The 12,292-nt window shown below is 36.5% G+C and overlaps 1 protein-coding gene across 1 annotated transcript in view; it reads right to left on the bottom strand.

Moving 5' to 3' along the window:
• The window catches only part of slc36a1 (solute carrier family 36 member 1), a 71,356-nt gene extending 66,250 nt beyond the window's left edge, over positions 1–5,106 (bottom strand). The window contains exon 1 of the mRNA XM_039774826.1: positions 4,355–5,106. The gene's annotated coding sequence lies outside the window, so the exon portion shown is untranslated. The remainder of the gene's footprint in view (positions 1–4,354) is intronic.
• Positions 5,107–12,292: the final 7,186 nt, after the last annotated feature.

Here is a 12,292-nt window from a genome sequence, read left to right as displayed (position 1 = left end):
AAACAGTATTAAAAAAAATAAAAAAAAGTATAGAAAAGCAACAACAGGCTCAAAATTTGTTGACACTATTATGCACGGAAGTTCCAGAATGATTAATATCATGTTGACATGAATAATGACCACTGTTATGTCTCATGCAAACCCACTACAGTCTTATCCATCCTCCATCTGAATTGTACACATACATGATCAGACCACTTACTACCAGCAGAAAAGCTGTAAAGATCACTGTCTGCTGCCGGTGACAGACAAGTCAATTACATCAAAATAGTTGACATGCCTAAACATAGCCACTCAAAGGATCTTGTAATGACAATGTCAAACATACATAGGCACATGTTCAAAAAAATGCTTACATACTGTATGTTTTAAAGGTTTATAGGGTCATCATGGTCACATGTACACAGTATAGTAAAATTCTTACTTGCATGTGCTAATCAACATGCAACACATAACTATACTATGGTACCATAATCTATAAATACAATTACCTTCCTGTGAAACATATCACTTGCTTGCCTGAAAAACCTCAGAACATGTTATCATTGTTTTGTTCAGGGCTCTGTCCCTGGCTTTAGTTTTATTTATTGTTTTTTCACTTATATTCTTTGTCTTTGTAAACTGTTGTGTTGCATTTTTATTAAAATTACTTTTGTTAATTACTTTATTTTGTTGTTTTTTTACTTAGTAAGTTTTCTTATTTTATTATCACTATATAATTTTTGCTGTGACTTCTAATTGGGTTAAACATTAACATTCTTGCAACTTAATCAGACTTGTCTCCTTCAAAGAATTCCTCTCCTCTATTTATACACCGCTCCCAAATGCTTTTCCATTTCTGGAATGCACCATGAAACTCATTTTGTGGAAAGTCGCATAGGTCCCATGGCAAATTTTCTATTCTTTGAAATCTGCATTTGTTTTAAGTCAAAATTATGTGACACAAGCTTTTACTGATGTGTACTTCTTTAGTATCTTCACAGACAGTTGGGGGACAATTTTTAGGACTCAAAGTATTAAATTTCTCAACGTGATCACTGTCCAGTTTTGGGATTGTCTGCCCGATTTGAATCAAATCGACTGTCCAATTTGAAACATCAGTACTTTTTGTAACATTGTATGCAGATTAACCAATCCTTTACATAAGCTTGCTGCAATATTGGGAAAGTCTTGGTAAATGTCTTTGCCAATTTCACAGAAGCACATTGCTCTTCAATATTCTTCATATTCCAACTTACAAAAAAAAAAAAATTAAAAAGCACAAGAGGCAAGTTCACTCTACTGCATGTGCTATATGACTAATGGACATGTAACGATCATGCAAGTAGTGATTTTAAAGGTCAAGCTCACCGCTACACGCCTCCATTATCATAAATCTGCTACGTTGGCTCGTTGTCACCCTACTTCAGAAGTTCAGTTTCTTTTTGGACAGACCTCGTATTAGTTTCCATTTGCATGTTGAACCAGGAAGTGAGGGCTCTTGGCACTGCGGTTAAGCAGCTAATGGGGCTGATACAAAAGATCCTATTTATGGGCTTAACAGGCCTCAAACCCGATTGCTGGGGCATTGTGTAAACTGTCCATGAATTTGTCTCTTTTCTCTTAGCATGACTTACCAAGGATGGCTTTCTCTTTCTGCAAATTTTGCCTTTTTTTTTTTAATATAAATACTAGGGGGCTTCGCTCGCCCACCCCCGGGTTTAGTTTACCGGATGTACAATTTAAAGAGATTGTTATTTTCATGGGAATTGTTACATATGCATTATTTTCACTTTTACTTTAAAACTTTTGTAAAAAACAATACATGTCCTTTATTTCCAGCCCCGGGCGTGGTTAAATCTGTTTCTTGCATGACATATAACGGTGCTCATGTTGTGAAGGGGGGGGGTCAGCTGAACGCACGCACGCTAAGGAGATACCATCATATCAGCTGCTGTCTTTCTGCTGCACTTCTATCATTTAAAAGCCTGTACAGCAGCTGCCCTTTTGCCACTTTGTGTCTCTGCCCCATGCGATGTGGTGGGGGTATGGGTGGAGCTGAACGCACACTAAGGAAAAGCTGCTGCTGGCGAGCTGCATGTTCTGCTTGTTGTCGGTGTTTTAAAAGCTGGGAGCACATGAAACGTGCCTGCCAAAAGCAGTCCAACAACTGCTAGGTTAGATGTCCGTGAACTTGTTTTAAATGATATCTCACTGCCTTGTCTCACGTGACGTTGAGTGTCTCTCATGGGTCTTCAAATTGTCTTCCAAGAAGATCACGTCTCGTCTCCCTCCCAAGATTTTTTTTTTTTTTATAATAGAGAGATGCCTATTGTATTTTAGGGACATTGGCGTTTAACCATACATACACACACCCAAAACACACACACAAATAGGCAAGTGCACATGTGCATATAACACTGTGAAAGAATGTAACACCTACAAAGAAGCGGTTTTGTTCTTTGCTCATTCAGCAATTAATTTTCTTAAGACATTACCCCATTGCAGAGTAACAGAACCAACCAGCCCTGAGTGATGTTCCAGTCCATCACAGGGAATACTTGCACACACTTAAAATTACCTCATACTGGTCTTATTTAAGCTGGCAATCAATCTAATTTAAATATCTTTAGGTTGTGCTATGGCAGCTCAATTACCTCAAAAAAGGCTTACAAAATAAAAATGTAACCTCATTTAAGTGCATATGCTAAATAGTTCTTTTTCCACATAAACCTGCATAATTTCTGGAATGACAAACAGGCAGAAATAATTTAAAAACACTTTAAAATTATTTTCTCTCTGAAGAGATCAGGAACCGTGCCCTTTATCCAACAACATCAAATTCAAAGAAGACCCTAGTGTAGAGTATTAACTTTAAATTAAAAAGATGTTCTTGATTTTAATCGTTCTTAGTAAAACCATGCAGTGCTTATTTTCTGCCAACATTTTTACATATAAGAATGGCAGATTTAAAAAAAAAAAAACATATAGTAGATACATTTTTAAGACCTGATACCTTCAAAAATTCAAATTAAAAAATAACCATTCTTTGTGGGTACAAAACAGTCTACAATACTTATTTTACTAAAACCTGTTAATTAAAAAAACTATACATAAATTGTAAATGTACAGCATACAGTTAAGTGCGGTGTAGTGGTTAGGGCTTTGGACTTCAAACCCTGAGTCTGTAGGTTCAAATCCTGCTACTGCCATCATTGTGTGACCCTAAGCAAGTCACTTAACCAGCCTTGGATCCAATTAGAAAAACAAAAGAAATGTAACAAATTGTATCATAAATTTTGGTTAAAGCATCATCCTAATAAGTAAATGTTTTTTTGGGTAGTCAACTTTTGATTTGCATTTTTATGACAATAATAATTTTATGAACCAGATGTACCACGTAATAAAATCTAAAATCATCAGGGAGGGCACGGTGGGGGATCGTGGCTGCTGTTGTATGACTTAGCTGATCTGGGTGGTTAGGGCACACATGTCTCTTGCTATAAAAAAAAACAACACACACACACATTTTTCGGGCTCTACAGTCTGCCGCCCGACGTGAGTAGGAGCGCCTTTTCATGACTGGCGACGAGTCCAACTTTAGTTCCGGATATGCGTCTGACATTGTCAGCCTTTTCAAGATTCTACAGTGGAATCAACGAAATATAAACTGGCAGTTTAATACAGAATTGATGATTACTATATATTTATTACACAGATACATTTGTCGTAAAATGCTTTATTTTTCTTTTAAGCTGTGCAAATAAGCCAGACCCCTTAAGTATTTTCGACAAGAAAGGTATTGGTACCAATCGCACCAAAAGCATTCAAATAGTCTCTCGCTGTGGCTCCTTTTTCCCTATAACACAGTGTTGTATAAACTCGCACTCTGACAGGTTTGTAATCAAAATGTTGAGTCAAAGTGTATGTCCTCCACATGCGTACAAAACAGTAGGGCTCAGGTATTAACTAAGACTAGTAGTTTACCATACCGGCGTCCACATCCACGTTTGCGATTAAAATCCACTCATCGCCACTTCTGCAAATCATGCTCAGACAAAAGAAATGTTTGAACTGTAACATCAGCGGTTATTACTTCACAAGAGTTAAATTTCAGGTTCAGTGCTTTTGAAAATCTAAACTCTTCTCACAAGCCTTGTCAATAAGCAGATGTGAGGATAGCGATTTGTATACATTGAATCGGCATGCAACTTCACGCGTGACAGCCCATATCAATACACCCACGTAAAACAAAAACTGCGTACTCGTTATTCTGTTAATTTATCGGCATTTTGCATAAATCAGTAGCAACACAATATGTAGGTATTCCGCGACAAACAATTGTACTTATAAAATTTCACAAGCTTCGCGTTACCTCTTGTTCCGCGGTGCTTTGGGGTCCTCTCAGAGTGTATGAAAAAGAGCCAGTGAACGCCTGAGGTTTAAAAATTGTATGAAAAACCTAGACTGCAGTCATCAGCTCCGGACTTAAGAACCGTTCACGTGATCGCGACTGACAAGCACCGGTCAGGTGATCAGGCGTTCTCAACACGACAACTGGTTCCGGTCTTGTGCCTTGGGCTCATGAAACTGCATGAAACCGTGAACAAGGAAGCAGGGAAGAAGCGGTAGCGCGAGGTTTTATTCAAACTTGATATTTTATTAGGAGGATGCGCTGTGGTTTACGCAGTTGCCTCACACTTGATTACAGTCCAGTTCTTGGACAAACGACTAAATGTGTTTGCTCCTTTTTTTCACTTTTTGAACATGTGTCTTTTGGTTAATTCGCGGTAGTACATTTCTGCGCTATAACCGAGTGTCATTGTACCCCGGGATGATGTCTTCAAGTTGAGTACAGCTTGTCATCGATGTTGGTAAACTAATCAAATGCAACTCGTGACTCTGCAGTAAAGAAACAAACGCATTGACAGAGTATACTTTTGACCAAATCAAATCTGATTAAAATATTCTATTCTATTGTGCTAGCACTGTCGATACTTCAAAGGGAACAATACACCTTCTAACCGCCCTGAAGGCCCGATATTCGATGTCAAATGTGAATCTCCACGTGCTCAGAACCCCAGGAGGATAGCTCCTTTATGTTACCCGAGAATATATCAACGTCATTTGGCAGATCGGGGGGCTATAGACGCAGATCCTGGCATATATACAGTTTATTGATCCAGCTTTATTATAACTTGGATCAGTATAATTTGTTTTGAATAATGTTTAATCCTTGTGTTTAAATGCTTAAATAACCAACGAAATACTGTTTTTTCTAAATATGATTTAATTGTAAAACCACCGTTTATGTTAATTGTACTCACGAAATGGTGTCATTTACAGTATTTACCCATAAATGTTTTTGATTTCTTCGATTCTTTGTATGCTGGTTTTCATATGGGTTCTTGTTTAATATGGTGAGTCATTTGTACTTTTCAGCTAAAATAAGGCCCCAGAAATAATCGCAGAGCACAATAATATCTGATCCTTACTGTCACTGTAATAATAAAAACAACCAGGCATATTATTATTGTGCCATTCCAGGGCACATTGTCTCATGGTCCTTTACAACAAACAAGATTAAAAGGCAGTGCTGAAATGATGAAGTAGTGAATCATTTACGATAAGAAATTGAGTGCTGATGATACTTGAATGAGCATAGAAAGCACTTGGTAGCCCTGTTACGGAACAATAAAGTAAGGGGAAACTACTGAAGCCAAGCCACAGTATAGCAGTTTGGCAATTAATGTTGGCCAGTAATCACATGAGGGTAATTTTTAGAAAACAAATGTTAAAATGCAGGTCTTTACAACAACAAAAACTCTTTTTATAGCACATTTTCATGCATAGAATGCAACTCAAAATGCTTTACAATATGTCAAAGAAATAGTTACAATTAAAATGAAATTTTAATAATGAATAAATGATATACAAATATAAACCAATATACATTTACATACAAGATATATAATTAATAAAAAACTAGAGTCCATATATATATAGTATCTTTTTTTTAAGTCTGTAAAGATGAGTCCAATGATGTAGTCGCGTAGCTGGGGAGTGCAGAAATATTTTTTAAATAATTAAAAAAACTCCAGAGGTGAAATGTTGGAGAAAAAACAAAATCTAAAGGGGATCCAATGCCAAAAGACCACTCAGCTCGCAATGGGCTCTTTAATCATTAACAGTAATAGCTGTTCCATAAACAGAGTAAAGTGAAATTCTCATCGTGCAATGCGTCACCAAAGTGCAGCATCATAATAAACATGAATGTAATCAAACACCGTTCACAATTCAGTTTTATTTAATAGCAAACGCACAATAGCTTACCTGATGTATTCCTTTGCTCAGTTTCCATACCACTTCTTCAGTGATGCTGTCAGTGCCTTAAACCTTGTAGAAAAAAAACCTAAGAAAACCCCAGTACACTATCAGTTTTATAATCTAAGTGTGGCATCTAAAATGTTTTCATTTTAAACTAATTTGTCACCATGTCTTTATGCAATACTGACTCAGACTTACTGCACCTCCTACTGCATAATTCTTCTTATCTACTTCCTGCAACATCTTATTTCCTTTACTAACATGTGCCCCTCCAAAATTTATTTTTTCCTTAAAATATTTATTATTTCTATTCTTATATGTTATCCAATTAGTCCTTTGGTAATTTGTGGAGTCTTCTAAAATAAGCGGTTATTTATTCTTTTTGACTAAAACAGATTACATTGTTGATCAGAACATCTGATTTTGCATTAACCTGCATACATTTGGTCAACTGTGTTTTATGGTCACAAGGAACTGGAGACTACCTTGACACTGGGCATAAGATAGGAACCAAGCTTGGATTAGGGCGGCAGTATGTCAAAGAGCGTATATAGGGCCAATTTAGAGTCACTGGTTGATACATCCTTGAGATTATGGAAGAAAACTGGTGTATCCAAAGAAAATGTGAGGAAGTACAGAGAGGGACTGAGCCAAAATTTGAACCCAGTCTTGCACATTTACAGTATTTTTTGTTAAAACATATAGTAAGGTAAAAAAATGATTTTTACCATTTTTAACTCTTTAGAGGCAGGTATCCGCTTCAGTTGTTAACATTATTTGAAAAAGATTTTTGATCACTTGGCCATCTTTAGCATGTCTGGGCTTCTACCTGAAAATGTCTGAGTCCCTAAATAAATTCAATTGTTACAAAAGTGAGTTCTCTGGTTGAAAATTAATCCTGTATTTTTCATTAGAGATAGGTGCAAAATGCAAGCAACCAGATCAGAAACAAGAAGACGGTAACGTAATATTCTCAAACTTGAATATTCTAGTTTAGGTTTGCCAAAACGTGTCTAGGTAGCTCTACATTCTAATTTATCACAGAGCCTGCATATGCACAGACATATTTAATCAGTTAGAAGTTCACATTAAACTATCAAACGTACTGTATCTTTATTGTGTAGGAAGAAAACTGTGATACTCAGGAAAAGAAAAAGAAACCACCATAGACATAGACAGTGTTCTCCCTCTCAAGATAAGCTGTGCGATTTGAATCCAAGGATTCTGTATTCATGAAGCAGCAGCAGTAATCGCTGGGCTAACAAGATTAATACCTGATTCTCTGTTTCCAGCTTCTTGCTAGAATATTTTTCTAGCAGGGCATTTAGGAGAAGTCATCTATCCCATTAGTTATCTTTTCCCATTTATCTAGGTTAGAGACATTACTTGAATACATGTGCCATTTCTTTGCTGAGCAATCACAAAAACATTTGTGCATGCACAAGCACAATTCCTAACACACATGAACTCATCATGATTGGTTCAGTTTCTAGGGTTAAGCTGAGTTTGTATAGAAAACCCACCTAATTTAGAAAGAATGATTTTTTTTCGAGCAGATTTTACACCAATCGGTCAGTCAGGTCTTCCTGTTTGTGTATTAGATGGGGAAAAGCCAGTCCATCTGTTATATCACCTTCTTGAATTTCCTATTATGAAACACCATTAATGACACTGCACCCCCTCTCCCATTCACAGGCCATTTGTCTTTGTTGATCTAATGAAAAGAGAGCTTGAGAATCTGTACAGAGGTTAGGCAGTTGGGCTGGATGGCATCAGTTTTAGGGTTCTGAAAGCTTATGTTCCACAGCTCTTTGAGATACTTCAGCACCTATTCATACTTTCACTGAAAATGAAGAGGGTACAACAACTGTGAAATAATCCTTAATTATCCCAGTGTCCATAAATAGGTACTTCAGTGCTATGAAGGTTATGGACAAGTTACTGTCACGTCATCTGCTATAAAGGTTTTTATGAGTAATTTCAGAAAATCCAGATGGTCTGTAACCAGGTGTCAGAGTTATTTCTGGCCAGAATAACTTTGATTCCTGTTTTCAGACCTCCCAGATCCTTTGAAATTTGCCTTCTAGGAGTAAGTGATGATCTGATCTGCTTGCTCCATAGAGCCTTATCCCATCTAAATAATGCTGACCATGGTTCAGATCATTTTCTTTTATTTCTCCAGTGATGCAGTTAAATGCATCTTAGATCATGGGATGCCTCACAAACAGGATACAATATGTAAGTCCCTAGTACTGTGTGTAGTACATGGCACTGCAAGTAAATGTCTGGCCTTCTTTACTTTTCTTCATTTACACCACTGATTTTAAGTACAAAACCAATTTATGTTATCTACAAACATTCTCCAATGACTTCTCCATTGTACACTGCTTCAACAATGGTGATGTGCAGGAGTGCAAAAAGATGGTGGAGGACAGAGTTTGTCATATGGTACAAGCACCATTTTCTCTTGTCAAATCAGAGTTTGCATCTTAAGGGGAAAATTGCTTGAAGATTCACATTTTATGAAACTAAAAGATGCTTTCCAAAACTACAGTGCCCTTTTATCATACTGAGTATTACATAAAAAAGCATGTTTTGATGCTTAACATTTTTACATGTCTGCTTTTGGACAGTCATAACCTACCTGTAGTTTCTGTGTATTTTTTAAGTTGTGATACATTTTCCATGTTGAAATAGTTATATTATTTCTCTAACATCTGCAGGAAAATGTAAAATAATAATTTACTGTATTATCTTCATACACGTAAATCCTTTCTGAATCATTATTTTAATGACGGAGTTAGAAAAGGCAAGTAAAATAAAGATTTTATAAGCAATTTTTTTCTCTTACATTCCCTAAACTGTATATTTTAATGTGGAGCTGTGGGGTCATGTAAGCACTTGCTGGCAATACAGGATGAGGTGGTATTACACCAGGGCTCTCTAACTCTGGTCCTAGAGAGCTAGTGTGGCTGCAGGTTTTCATTCCAACCCCTTTTTAATTAGTGACCCTTTTTTGATGGTTATTAACTCTTTTGCCTTACTTTTAATTGAATTACTATTTTAGACTGAAAAACCCTATTTTTTTATTTTTTTCCTTAATTAGCAGTCAAACGATAATGAGATTCAAAAAAGAGCTAACACATGACTCACTAATCTGTGTCTTTCATAGAATTTTTGAAATGAAGAAAGGTAAAGGTCTCAGTAATGTGCATCTACTCAGGTCCACAAAACATTGTGACAGTGTTCTTAGAAAAAAAGAAAATCAACAGTTTTGGAAATGTCTGCCATGGTAGAATGAGAGCACCAACAAGCTATTGAATTAAATAATGGATTTCAAATTAAGAAACCGGTTGGAGTTTGAGGCCTCGACTTAGCTGGTCATCTGTTGGCTCACTTCACATTGCATTTCTTTTTGGGTACCATCTAAGGAAAAAAATGAAGCAGTTTAGAGGACAACATCTTAAAAAAACAAATCAATTAAGATGAAAGGAACAGAAGTTAATTAGCACCAAAATCTCAACAATTGAGAAAGGGTAAGAATGAAAACCGGCAGCCACAGTAGTTCTTCAGTACTGGAGTTGAGGACTCATACATCAGACAGTATCGAGTCTGGGAGTTGCAGTGGTACTTCAGCTCCAGTCCATTGGTATTTTTAAGTTCTTGCTGAATGTTCAGAATAAGCAGATACAATACTGGTAAACTTGAGCAATTAGATAGTCTTTATTTGTGTAAAATAACTTAAGTTGATGGTGGTGCAGATGTTTGTTGAATAATGTGTTAGGTGCATCTATGATGTGTGACAAACTTAAAAACAGTACAAAGGATGGTTTCAAAACCAATACAGTATGGTAGTTGTGATCTGAAATACAAATGTGTAGGTTTAACAGTCTGCCCTCGATAACCCATTCTACACTTCTGTTTGCTTTATGTTGCAGATTCTGGAAGAACATGCCTTGAGCTAATATTCTTCAGGGTCAATGCTAGAGCTGTTACTCTACCAATGCTGGCTATATCAAACATCTTTCAAGAAAAGGTAAAAAAAAAAAAAAATACAAAATAGTCCTTGTCATGGAAGAGAAAAATGTGAGTTGTTGAAATACATACACATCTTAGTCAGCAGACCACACAAGTAAAAAAAAAGTCAGAGTCATAAAACCACACGTAATGTTAGTTAATTCTCATATCCTTTTTCATTAACATGTTAAACTTGATGAAATTACCAAGTAATTTTATAAGGCGTTCTTCCATCTTACAGTTACTGCAGTTTATTCCTACTGTGTGGTTCATTCAATATTTTTTCCCTATTTTAAACAATACAGTGGTTATCAGACAATTTGAGGATCCCAGCTTGGACACCATCTGTGCTAGAGTTTAAGGCACTCCAGTATTTCTTTCATAATCCAGATTGATCAATATGAGTGAGTACTTTTTTGTGGATTGACACCATGCCCAGGGTTAATTTCTGCCCAGTGCTGCCAAAGTTTGCTCTGGCTTTCCCTAATATTCTATTGATTCCAGTAATGGATAGTTGCATGCATGCACAGATTTTTTGCAATAGTTCATCTTCTGTCTTATTTCTGTAACTCATAAGAAGTGTGACAGTGAAAAGAGAACATACATTCTATCAAGTTCATTTAGGTAGCTAATATTTACCTCAACTCTATATCCTGGGTAGAATAACCACAAGAAAGGCAGTCAGTCCCCATTTGATAAAAAGTTCTTCGAACAAAATATGAAAAAAGTAAATTCATGTATTAAGACATTTTTAACATTCCTTGGGATTTTTATTTGATTGGCCAGATTGAGCCTTTCAAATTGGTTTTGGTGTTTGTTTAGGAAGCATTACATATGTGTTCTGAGTTACAGAAAGCTTTTCTAGAAGTACATAAATGTGGAATGTTTAAAGGAAATGAGATTAAAATAAAAGTAATGTTGCTGGAGAATGGTTGCTTCAAACATGTCGGTCTGACATCCAGCATGTTCTTTGCAAGCTGTGACTAAACATCTAAAGAGTAATAAGTAATTCTGCAGAATATTGGGTATGTCAAAAATATCTTGTTCAGTGTCTTTAACCAAAAAATACCTGGTTTACAAATCCAGTACTTTGCCTCTGAGCTATAGTGCCACCTACTCTGATTTGACATAAAAGAAACATTAGATTTATCAAATCTTGATATTTCAGAGTCCAACATTAGTCCAATGGGTTTCACAGCGGCATCCTTGTAGAGTCTGCAAAGTGTGATTCTACATTACTGGATCATTTTCTCTTGCCCCCTTTCTTTTTAAAAAAGGGAACCCCAGTTCACACTGCAACTCTGAGTTTATTGCCTTCGTCTTCCATATGCCTAGTGCTTTCAACATCACCAGATGGATGTTATCCTTACCAGTGAAGATATCTTTTGAAAGCACTGCATATCCACTGAGTGAAAGAGTTCTTCACAGTGTTATTCCCACCATTTGACAATATTTTCAGCCCATCCACACATTTTACTTAATCTAATATTTGGTCTCAGGGAGAAAGAGCCTATCCTGGCAGTAATGAGCGCAAAGCAAGAACAAACCTTGAATGGTGCTTCAGTGAATCATGTGACACAGACACACATCATCGAACCCCCACTATTCAATCCAAATATGGCAATTTAGAGTCAGCAGTCAATTTAATTTAGGTTTCCTTGGAGTGTGCAAGGAGTACCTAAGGGTCTGGATTTGATCCCAGTCTCCTGGAGCATTTTGGCAGTAGCATTAATACACCTGCACCTGCAGTATGTTCAGTTGAGCAACCATTTCACAACTCTTGATTCATTTCAATTATGTTTAAAAGCTGCCAAGAGCATCACCAGAATCTCATGTAAGGAAACAGACATCTAACAGTGAACCCTGTATGATTTGTTTTGAAACAGAAACAAAAAATGTGTTTAAGAAGTGGTAACGTAAACATAAGTCTAGTTGTGGTTACTCTAAGATGGTGGATTTGCTGACTTTA

This window comes from Polypterus senegalus, chromosome 13 (assembly GCF_016835505.1).
Source record: "Polypterus senegalus isolate Bchr_013 chromosome 13, ASM1683550v1, whole genome shotgun sequence".
Lineage (NCBI taxonomy): Eukaryota > Metazoa > Chordata > Cladistia > Polypteriformes > Polypteridae > Polypterus > Polypterus senegalus.
Note: the sequence above shows the minus strand (reverse complement) of the source record. Positions and strands in the feature narration are given on the sequence as shown.